Source organism: Nelumbo lutea, chromosome 3 (assembly GCF_056320005.1).
Source record: "Nelumbo lutea isolate HS-2025 chromosome 3, American lotus-T2T, whole genome shotgun sequence".
NCBI classification, from domain to species: Eukaryota; Viridiplantae; Streptophyta; class Magnoliopsida; order Proteales; family Nelumbonaceae; genus Nelumbo; species Nelumbo lutea.
This window is the reverse complement of record NC_142686.1, coordinates 15,785,464-15,798,021: the sequence shown is the minus strand read 5'-3', so window position 1 is coordinate 15,798,021 and position 12,558 is coordinate 15,785,464. Positions and strand designations below refer to the sequence as shown.

Here is a 12,558-nt window from a genome sequence, read left to right as displayed (position 1 = left end):
CACCTGATAGAACCAGGGGCATCATTGAATTAGGATTTAAGAGCTCTAACATTTAACTTCACAGCTCCATCATCATCCATGGCGTGTACTGATCATCAAGATCTATGGCGTGTACTGCAACCCCAGTATGAACCACTTAATGAATCTGGAGATGAGATGAGTTGGATGGACGAAAATGGTGTCCGCCTGTCCGGTTAAGTTATAACATTGGACTTTCAATGTCAGGTATCCATCATATTCATATATATAGTTTATAGAGCATGCTGGCTACCTCTACCTCTACTGGGTCATCTTCATTTTCTTTGGCCAGAGTAACTGTTGGATGATCTGGCTAGCTAGCTAGTCTCGGTGCTCTTGGGTCTTGGGAAGCTCAAAAGTTTGAATGTTTGATGATACAGTAAACGGTACCCTTATTTAATAAAGGCAGGAAGTGGAAGTTTCTCATTCCAATTCCACGGATTTGAAGTGAACTTCTAGGGAATCTGTGATGCTCAATGTCAAACAACACGGGATTGAAGGCTAACCCTCTAGTTATTTGAATTCTACAAGTATGGATTTGGAGCCGGAACACAACAACCGTGGGAATTACAATTCCTTGAGAATCAGTATCTACACCATATCCAAAACAAAATTGAGATAGGCTCTGTCGTCGACAGTTTTTTCCTTTCCCCATTAATTTTTCCTTCGATTTATTTTATCTATTTGGGGGCAGGAGTAGCTTCTTCCCCCAGATGACTACCAACTGCCTAACCCAGTTTAAATTCAGTCCGTTCAAGTTGGATTTAAACCCAAACATCACCCATTATCTAAAATCGTAACCACTGTAACTGAGGTTTCTCGTTCTGAGATGCAAAAGCTGCCTCCAGTTCCTGCTCTGTCAGCATGCTGGAGAGGACGAACTTTGTACTGGCAGAAATTCCGATTGCTTCTGACTGTATGGGTCCGTCTCACTGCAAATTGGGTTCCAACTGCCTTGAAAGTTTCATCGGTGAAAACTGCTCTTGACAAAAAAGAAAGAAAAATTCCTTCCCTTGGATAGTTGGATGACAAAAGTAAGAACATTAAGTGACAATAAAACCTGGGGGGGTGGGGACATCAATTGGACCATCCAGATTGAAAGCACGAATTCATTGGATGACCAAAACTTTGCCACCATATGAGGATACAATGCTACGATTTGATTCCTCCTGATTAGATAATACAAAGGAGAGCCAACATCTTTCCTCCAATCACAATGTTGACATAACAATTCCTTGTGAATATGGAATTAAAGTTCAGGAACAGGAAATAACAACTTGACACGAAATGTATATTAGAGGTGATATATTTGGAACATAATGACATTGGGAATGATGGCAAGCTTTGATAGCTTAGAAGGAGGCTCTACAGCTAGAACTGAATCCACTGTTCGATGAGACAAAACATTCCTACACGATGCTTTTCTAAAAAGGGTCCATGGCCCTGGCTGTAGACTCTGGATCCACTCCTGTCCTCTATTTCTATAATTGCCTGTTGAATGAAACTTCAATCTGGCTAAGCTGGACAATGGTCATGGTGTGGACTCTGGATGCATTGGCAACAAGCAATTTTCTACATTTTGAGGGTACATGGTATATTAACTTTCACATGTTATTACAGTTGGAGCAGCATCCAACTCATCTGAATTGAATCCAAAATCTTACACATCATATTGCTTTTTATGGTGGTCTCATAATGCTGTTTGTGCAACTTACTCTTTCTCGTGCACTGTCACCTTGTCCCAGAACTAGATAACATCACCTCCATATTGGTTCGCAGTCTGACACGTGATAGTGTTCAAAGCATGTTGGGCACAAACTGCCAAACTTGTTAAGATAAAAATCCAAACTTGGTATGATAAAATCTTAGCTTTACGTGTAGCGTTGCATGTCTCTGTGTGTATAGATTGCTTTATTTTGATCACTGAAAAGCTTTTGGACTAGGTTATGTTACTCAGTAAGTGGTAAATTAAAGATGGTGAAAATTTATGAATTTTGTGAACTTAAAGAAGAATCAATTTCAAGCCCATTTAGGAAATGTTGCCTCCTCTGCTTGTGCTTTTTCAATGCACTAACCATCAATAAAATCTGCTTTACTTATCACGGTTCCCCCCCTCCTCCCACATATTTGAGTTTAGCACAATAACAATACTAAGAGACCAACTTCAATTTCAAATATATTTAAGATGGAGAATGATCTGACACTCATAGGTTTATCCTTTACGAATGATCCATGCTTTTTGATTACCTAATCAATCAGCTTTTTCAGATCATAATTTCATTAACCAGTTAGAAGCAAAAGATTGAATCTGATAAAAGGGGGAACCTGTCAGCCACAAGGCCCCACACGAGTATTTGCACCGCACCTGCAGACCAAAGATAGGAGTTAGGACAAGAACATAATGGTCGCTATGATATACATTGTCTGAAAGTTTAACTCAACTTAATTTCATATTTCAACCTCCTTGCACTTAGTTGTGTCTTATCATATAGGAAACAACATAATAACAAAATACTGTTAACAAAATAACTACAACAGAAAATGGAAAACACCGAGAGGGCACACTGACATAAGAGCATGCCAAATAAAATTTCAAAGCTTGAATGTGCACTCTGAGGTGGCATATTCCTAATCTCATGATCGAAAAAAACAAAACATGCGTGATCGATCCAAGGACCATCTATGTTTGGTCATAGATTGAGCATTCCCACCAAACTATGGTTACAGAGCACACAATCTAGAAACAGATGGAAATGTGAATCTTATGATCTTATCAGTAAAGCAAGCACCTTTTTAATTTAAATTTCCTAAGGAAAATTATCAACCAAAGGAAATATAAAATAGTATGGCTCTGAGCCTACAAGATTAACAGAGATGGACAAAATGTGCAAACTGAACACTCCTGAGAGGAGCATCCTAGGCTTGGAGAAACTATTACGTGAAAAAGAAAAAAAAAAAACTCTGGTGGCTATATTGAAGGCTTTACAAAAATGAAATATATGCAAATAGGAATTAAGTATTGAAATTTGGACATGGGAGCAATACTAATACTTGAATATAGAAATAGAAGAAACTTGACTTATCAAAATTGTCCTTTTCTTACATTATTATTATACAATTCACCACTTCAAACTCAGGACTTAGGATCTTGTTTTGTAAATTTCAATTAGATTCATCCTCCTACCTAGTAATCTCATTTTATAAGAATTGATCTATGGTAGATCTGCTGGTTTATGGTTTTAGTTGAGCATTCTCATCAAAGTTGCAGTTACCAAAAGCATGACCTAGCACATATGGGAGCAGGTATCTGCAACACATGCATTTCTTCAGTCCTATTCTTTCTCCTTATAGTTTTCTTAATCAGAAAGGCAGCAACAGATAGGAGTCATTTAGCAACCTAAGACAAGCATACAATGGGCAGCAAAGCCATTATGCAATCTTACGAAAATGAGTGGAATTACATCTAGTGCTCATAAATAACAGGAAATGGTAGTCGAGATATAAAACAGAAACATGTTATTTGTATAAGTAAATCAATAACTTTTGCAGAACACATATACAAAAAACAAAATATTTTGTAAGGAACAAACTGACTTCTCAGTTTGTTGAGAGTGTCTGACAATTACCCAGATATCCATGTCATGGCTAAAGATCAATAAAAGAAACTCAGAAGGATAGATACTGGAAAGAAAATTCCCTGAGAGAAGTTGCAAATAATCAGAGTGGATGATCTAGCCGTTTGTGCCAGCCAGATGACATAATGAAAGAATACCGTTAAGCAACATCAGGGTACAACCCCCTGACATGGGACCTATGAAAAGACATGTCTAGCAGTGTGTCTTTTCATGGGTCCGACCATGTCTGTGGGTGAATAATTCAGAGTTTCACAAAAGCATTGCTTGATAGCATTCCACACAAATAAAACCAACTTTAGTACGTGCTAAAATGACTTAGTAAATTAATTAAAAGGATGCAATAGATGCCTTCTTGCATTTCACTAAAAAACTAATAATTATGCTGTATATATGCCCACTAATACCTTCTCACCTAGTCGTCTCAACTAACTTATATGATATTACATTTTTCAAATTTATATATCCACACAAAAAGACTTGTCAAAAAAAAAAAAAAAAGATCTTCCAGGTTGCCACATCCAAACACTTTGTGCCATTAAACTGCATATTTGTGTATGATATAGATAACTTCCTCTTACTGAAAATTGTAAGTCATGTGGGCATTGAAGGAATATTTTCCAAAAGAAATCTCATTACACTCATCTAAGCTAACCTATATAACATCCTCCAATATTATTTTTTGAGTTAATATTATGAATATTCCTTAAAAACACCCTTCAATATCGTAAATCAACAGAAAAGACAGCTCAATATATGAGCTTTTCTGGAGTTTACATATTCAACACCTTGTGCCTTCAGACTTTTACATTTTCTTCTAATATACTAAGCTTCCCATTAATGTAAACCAGGTATGAACCATAGGAACATATCCAAAAGGTTTCATTTCCATGCTTAACCAAAGATAGCAGAAAGGAGTACCTCATTGACATTGTAAAGATCAGATCAATGGTTAAATAACCATAGACATCCTTATCTAGTTGTGTAAGCATATTGATTAGGGAGTTGATTGATTGTTTCCGACATCTATTAGATTTATCTCATTACTCCCTAAATATGCAATTATTTTTTAAAGAATTATTTTTTAAAGAATGATGTAAATGGATCATTTTTTTTATTAAATAATGGACCATTGTATCCAAAGGAAAATATTTAGACAGTCCCTGCATCTTAACCGTTCAAACATGTTTACAGGGCCATGTTTTGTTGCATGTGAGCTGTGAATCCCAAAGCATATTCTTTATGTCCCAAATCATGTTAATAGAGATTCATGTTTACTATTTATATTTCATATATTTAAGTACAATTAGAGAAAATAATAGGCAGGACAGAAGGAAAGATTCATCTCCAATAATAATTCAGTTTGAATATATTTCAATAATAAATGAGAGCCAAAAAGGGGAAAAAAAAGAGAAAAAGTCAAAAACAAAAATATGGTACAATATAACACACACGTAAAGATTCATGCTTACCAAAAAGTCAAGACTGTATGGCATATCTATTATAGGTGGATCACCTAATTTACCATCCAAAGTCTCATTCTTTCTGTGTACTGCACATCTAGGGAAGATCTTAACCGTTGATCATATCATACCTTAATGCAAATATTAGCAAAAGACACTGAAGAAAAACACTAGCCCGAAGAGATAATGCAGCAGAAACCAGGAAGAGGACATAACACAAGTAACAAGCTACAGCTGAAACTAAGCAATGGTGTTATCAAGACCAAAGGTATAGAAGAGATGGATAGAGAGAGCAAAGGCAACTCACAGGCACAACCTTAAAATTACAAGGTATTTCCAATACCAGTGCAAGATTACCAGACTTTGGAAACCTACTTCCAAAGTAAATACAACTTCCCATGACAATGAATTCTGTAGTATCGAATACTTCAACACATGCCAAACAAGACTAGAAAGAACTTTGTCTAAAACAGTAAAATAAAGCACTCATGTCAAGACATAATTACATAAAAGGTGGCACCAAACCACCTTGCCTCAGTTGCTACAAATGAAATATGTGAGGTCTACAACTCAAGTTGTACAAGGTGTACACAACATTTCTTTCATCTCAACATATTATCGGTGAACACCTGTTGCTACCATGGGTCAAAGTGTTGATATGGGCAATACATAAAAATTGCATATCACCTGATTCTGAACAGCAATTCTCTATGAAAACGACACTATTTCAGAACAAGATTTGAAATCTTCATTCTTCTTAATGAATATAAAGCTCTGAATATCTTAATTCTCCCAAATTCGCAGTATTTCGTGTATTGCTCACCCTGAAAACTATGGGCCCGTTTGGTGCATCTTTTCGCACGGTCCTTCGGCTGTTTACAAGCTGGGAAGACTGAAAATCGGTCTATTTCCGTTTGGCATGTGGAAGATCTAACCACCAAAAGACGGGACGCCGAAAAGACACGAGAAGCCCATTTTGGGCTGATTTCGAAAAGCTCCAAATGAAGCTTCTAGGGTCTTTCGCGTTTTAATCTCGCACAAAAAGACGCAGAACGACGCACATCTGCCAAACGGTCTTCGGGCTGCCCAGATCTTTTGTCAAAAGCTCAATACGTCTTTTAACTGTCAGAGCTACAAGAATATCTTCTCAAAAAGACTTGCCAAACAGGCCCTATATGTATCATATGAAACAATACAATATGTATCGATACTTTTAATCCTGGTGGCTATTCCTGCAAAATAAATAAATAAAACGTTAAGGCCTCGTCCGTTTCGCAGATTTTAGTAGGGGGGAAGTGTTACCCCCCTACTAAAATACCCATTAAAACAATATAATCCAAAAAAGCATGGACATGGGCCCAAGGGTAAAAATGACAAAACATAAAAAAATTAACCACTTACCCGGGAAAGTAGGTGAGGCAAAAGAACATGGGAAAGTTGAGAGCCTCATTTACTTGGGTAAATTAACAAAAAAGAACATGGGTAAGTGCACTTACCCGGGTAAATGGCCTCTTAGTAAATGAACAAGGCCTAAATGTGCATCTCATTTGCAAGTAATGTAAGTTGGGTTTTAGTTTAATCTAACAAATAAGTTCTTCATTCAACCATGGGTTTCTTGCTTCCGCACAGGAGTGGAGAGTGGGGAGAAGAGAAATTTGGCAGAGAAGAAAGCATCCATGGAGAACAAAGGGTTACTAAAAATTAGTGCCAGATTATTATTTCTTCTGCTTCTTCCAAGTGAACAACAGGGGGCTCTACCCCTTTCAACTTCTCTCTAAAATGAATTGAGACTATTTTCTAATTCCAATCTTTTATGTGTTTCAATAAGACCAGGTTTCTGGACAATAATTGATACTATTTTAGTGAAATCTGATCTCTTATAGGTCTCCATTGTTGTTTTTTTTTTTTTTTTTTTTTTTTTTTTTTTGCATTTTCAACGACATCTGCATTTGGTGCTTCATCTCTTCATATTGGGTTTTATACAGGATTAGACCTCTTAGTTCTCCTATCATTTCCTGTTTTTAAGCAGATGGTTCAATTTATTATTTTTCTGATAATTCTATATCAGATATATCATAGCTTTTTGCCTCCTGCTTCAAATCTTCAATCCTCTAACATACATAGTATTGGAGTTTTTGCTTTTACTTACATTACTGTTGTAGTCGGTTACAACATAGGGGCGGGGATGAGTTCAAACAAGTCTTTTTCTGTTTATAAAAGAAAGCTTGCATGAGGATTTTGCAACTAGGTTCATCACAGGAACTAGGCTTAAGGATATTCTTTTCTTGCCATGCTAGACTAAGAAAATATACCTTAAAGTTTCTTCCATCATCAAGTCTGGATATTATAAAATATCATTAGCAGTATGGTTTTACATTCTGCTCATGGCATCTATTTTGGTCCTAGCTGAAATTGAAGCAGAATTCTCAAGTTAGGAATCCCTTAAAAGATCTATTGAAGTACTGTAAAACTCTTACATTCAGCAGAAATGGGTAGTGCAGTCGAAACTTTCAAAGTCCCAGAATTACTTGCAGGAAAATTGTCTTGCCTTTAAAGTGTACATGTTTTCTGCTTTGGTTGGCTATGTGGAAAGCTTTTGGCTCAAGTAAATAAATGACCTAGGGCTGGGGGCTAGGGATGAATTGAATCAAATTGTGTATGTTGTTGTTTGAGTTTTGAATTGTAATTGGATGTTCAAATGAGCATTATCTCTCTGCCATCTAAATAGTATGGACATGGGCATGGTTGGTTTACAAATATGATTGATACAATTTGAGTATTTTGGAGTTTGGATTATGCAATATGATTGCTTTTTTACAGATCTAAAAGGTGTTTGTTTATATTATTTTCTTTGATATTACTATTTTTCAAGTTTAAAAAATATTTCAAGGATATACTATTCTACCAACTATATGGGGTTACACTAAGAAATCAACTAAATCATGTTTTAATGTTTTGTATTTTTATATATATTATATTTATAATTTTTCCGAACATATTTTCTAGGCATATGCCTTGAAACACCTTAAGTCCAATTCCTTACCACTCCAACTCCCTTGACCTTTCCATGGCCATACTAGTTTTCTGAATCAGTTGTGACATTGTAGCCGTCAGGCTTCTACATTATAACTGGAAGAAAAAATCTGCATATAACTTCCACAACCCTGGTAATTCTAATGAATATTATATCCTGCATCTTTTATTGTAATGCCCCTGTTATCCAAAGAGACAGGGGCAACAGGATTTTGCATCTAATTCAAGTTTGGTTTAAAACAGGATTATTTTGTACTAGGGGTCGTATTTTGTGCAATATTGTTCATTTTACCATTTGTTGGTCCATTTGGAACGAAAGGAAGGGGGTGGGGCTTTAAGGAAAGCAAGTTTAAGAGGATCAGTTGAAAGGGAAGATTTGAGAGGGACGTCCTCTTTTGCATATGAATTCTTAAGGAGTTCAATGGCTTCACTTTAAGAGACTCTTTTTTTTCGAGAAAGTTAAAGTGTTGTATTGTATTATATATGTACTGTAAAACTCAGATTACAAGTATGTATCATGTATGCAACATGTACAGCCAGTAACCATACATCATTCTGAGCAAGCCATAGAAAAACTTTCCAACCAACAGAAAACTAAAAAATTCAGGCCCTTCTATCAGCATGAATGTGTTTAACCAAAAAGGCAATGGCATGCACAAAGTTATACATGATTCAACCATTGATGCATAGGTTGTATATTTTGTAAAGAGCTTTCTAATCCTCTTGTATGAAGTCTTCAGATCCTTTTTATAAAAAAAAATTACTAGAATCTTTACAAATCAGAAAATAAATAAATGAATGAAAGAGTACTAGTGCTGAAGGCATTTGTAAAGGCAGAGCTATGATACCTAGGTACCTGCACAAGAGTGATGCATCATGTTAGATACTTCAATTTTTAGTGTAAATTCTATATACCATGTCCAAGTGTTGGGTTGTTCCATTGCAACCTGGGCAGGGTTCAAATCTTGGAAATAGCCTCTCTGTATGTGCAGGGGTAAGGCTGCGTACATCTGTCCCTCCCCAGACACTGCATTGGCAGGAGCCTCGCGCACTGGGCTGCCCTTTTTATGTCCGACTGTGTCCTTGCCATATCAGAGTAACATAGATGCAGAGCTATATATCATTTACACAGATGTGGATATCACCAATCCCTTGAAACTTTGTTATAGAACAGGCTGCTCCAAGACATGAATGACCGAAGATATGGTTTGTACACCAGGAATAGCGTTCCTCTTACATATTGAAGAGAAAAATATTGTTCCATGATCAGCAATATGGTGCCGCCACCAGGAACCTGGTCATGCAGGTGCAGCACAGATCTAAGTTCAAGAAGTTCAGAGTGAGGTTAGCTAATCATGCTTTATTTTAAGTTTTATCCAGTCAAGTAGTTAATGTTCTAGTGAGTGAAACAACACTATCACCAAGCCAGTTCTCAACGTGATTCAGTTAACCTGTTAGGGTCAAAAACAACTCCATCAAGTCATGGCACTCTTTTATTGGATACATTGATAAAAACAACATTATTCTCAAGTTAATAATAATCCTTCAATGGTTATTCAAATGTTAGTAGAAACCAATGATTTTTGGAGTGAACAAGTCAACTTGCCTGAGCCATGGTTTTATATGGAGGCATCTCAAGTCCAAGTCACAAACTTTCCATCCTTGGGATGAAGATAGTATCTGGAAGTTGATGCCCTTGATCTAATATGGAGAATCAATCCTCTCAATTACATGAATAACGCAATTGACCTTGTATTGGCCAACCTATTGGGTGAAGAAGTTGGATTAATAGAAGTTTGACACACGTTGCCCTTTAGTTGAATAAAGAAATATGAAAGCTACAACAGAATTCAGAGTGCAGCTTTGCACCCGCTGTACAGCCTATCTATATGAGACAAGGAAAAGAGCTAATTTACCCTGACATCCCCATGTCAATGGTGGGAATATATGTTCTATCATGAACGGTGCACCAGTTCCTTGAAGAGGTCTGGAGCAACTGCTCCTCCAAGTATAGTTGCTGCAAAATAGGTGTTCCTTTAAATCTAACATAAGTAATAATATTTTCTACAGCTTCCATAAATGTTCAAGGATCAAAAAGAAGGAAAGAATCCAACTGGGGAAAATCTTAAACATTCTTTTCAGGACTTGGTTTAAATCAAACAAACCGACAACGAAAGTAATTAAGAAGGAAAATAAAAGAACAAATTGCCAAATACTTCTTACCTCAGACTCTGAGTGTCTTCTTAGCTTTACCCAATTTTGCTCTAAGGATCGGAGAAGAAATTTTCTTCCCTCTTTTCTTTCCTTCTCCTCGATTTTTTTGTCGGCTTTTTAGTTTTTACCAAAAAAAATAATAATAATAATAATAATTGACGAAAATTCAGATACGGATTTCTAACAAATTGCAAAACCGGTGAGGTGTACCAAAACAGTTAATTTTTATGACTAGATTGCCCCTTACTAAAATTTCACTCCCGCTCAAGGACCAAACTCCTCTTTCGCTCCCATTCTTCTTCCTTTCGACCTTATATCTACTTTGTCGCCAAACTCCTGGAATATCCATTTGGGACCTTACTCTGTTAATCAACGTAATCTGTTAAACCAATCCGAATTCGAGTATGCATATATATAAAGCATTGTATATTTTATTGGCAGAAGTTCTGAATTTTTATGAAAGGGGCATAACTTCGTGTCATTTCTAATTCATTTGTTTATAATATATAATATTATAGCTACTTTTTAGTTTGGTGGCCATTGCTTCGTGCAGTGCTAAACATCTCCGGCGGACAAGCATGAGAAATTGGGTTCAAGTGTGAAAATTATAATTCACCCTTCTTTGAAGGGATAGGCCATTGAAGCTGTAAGAGTACTTGCTGTTTTTCTCTATAGATTGAGGAGCGACACTCATGACCCACTCAAGTAAAGCCATGTTCAGGTTGATAATGCAGATGGAGCTGTGGTGCCTATGCTCAATGCGTCCTGCATCCAATTGCCCTTTTCAAATCTCACTCACAGACCAACTTGTTCATTCTCTAGGCTAAGTGCAAATACAAAGTGTATTCTGGTACATACAATTGCAAAGTAATTTTAGTTTTCATTGATAAATTTACTTTCTTGCAAAACGATTTTCAGGCTTGGTTTGGAAAGAGTACAAATACAAATATATATATTACAAATAGATACAAAATAATACAAAATGCAAGGTCTTATACTATACATGTTTGTATTTGTACTCCTTTCAAACTGAACCTTAGTTGTAATGGATGCAAATAGGAATCCCAAGATCGAACCATACTTTTTAACATTGATCAACTTTGAATGCAAAGTTTTACATCCTTTTTTGAGGAAAACTTTGGTCTCATTCCAGTGCAAACATGCCTTGAAATTTGTGAACTGTCACTTTCAATACACAAACCGGGCACTAACAAAACTGAACCAAACTGAATATATGCACTGAACTGGCATTTGCACTTCCCAAATGGAGCCCTAGCATTCATTACATTTCTACTTCATCCACCATTCTATGTGTAGTGAACATGTATATTTATCAAGGAGATTGATAGATTACAGACCTAATTAACTTGTCTCCTTTGAAGACATCAGCATGATCATTGAATAAAAGTCAAAAAGCTCTTCTTCATAGACTTTAACCATGGCTATTACTAGTACTTCTCATGTTGTTTGCTACTCTATTTTAAAGTTGTGGTTTAACAAGCATAGTTTATGTATATTGGGGTTATGGTAACACAAATGTAGAGTCTTTGAGGGCTATGTTATCATATTTATTATTTAAATTTAGGGTAAACTGTTGAAGCCTCCTCTGAAGTTTTTGGCCATTGCTTCGGCCCCTGAAGTTTAGTAATTGCAATCAACTCCCATGAACTTTTTAATACAATTGCAAGTAGACCCCCTCTAGTAAAATCTTCTAAAAAATGCATAAAATGTCCAAAATACCCATGCAATTATTATTGAGGCTGGCTTCTATTGAAAAAACAATACAACTTTATAAACAACAAGAACAAAGAGAATTTAAAGTTGCAGGTTTACCTTTGAGTGATTGATATGAAGGGAAAGTTTGAAAAATAAATCAATTTCAAAAAAGAGATTGGAAGGGTTTGGGGTAGTGATTCATATAAAGAGAAAATTTGGAAAACAAATATTTTTGCTAAAAGTAATTGCATGGGTATTTTCGACACTTTCATGCCTTCCTTTAGAAAATTCTACCAGAGAGGGTCTATTTGCAATTATGTTAGAAAGTTTAGGGGAGGTAATTGTAATCACCAAACTTCAGGAGCCAGAAGCTTCAAGAGAGGTTTTAGCAATTTACCCTTAAATTTAAACTCTTTTATTTAAGGGTAAAATACAAAAACCTCCCCTATAGCTTTTGATAATCATAAAAACCTCATTTATAG

At 36.0% G+C, this 12,558-nt stretch overlaps 1 long non-coding RNA gene across 9 annotated transcripts; it reads right to left on the bottom strand.

Moving 5' to 3' along the window:
• Positions 1-2,169: 2,169 nt before the first annotated feature.
• On the bottom strand, positions 2,170-10,652 carry LOC148863170 (uncharacterized). Of its 9 annotated transcripts, none has more exons than XR_016108952.1 (6): positions 10,370-10,652; positions 10,063-10,163; positions 9,753-9,910; positions 9,062-9,465; positions 5,937-6,345; positions 2,170-2,383 (listed from the first exon to the last, which is right to left on the bottom strand). It is a non-coding gene; the product is annotated as an uncharacterized LOC148863170 (long non-coding RNA). The 9 variants fall into 9 exon arrangements; XR_016108948.1 differs by having other exon boundaries at positions 8,995-9,440; positions 10,370-10,510; XR_016108950.1 differs by having other exon boundaries at positions 9,003-9,440; positions 10,370-10,510.
• Between the last annotated feature and the right edge of the window lie 1,906 nt (positions 10,653-12,558).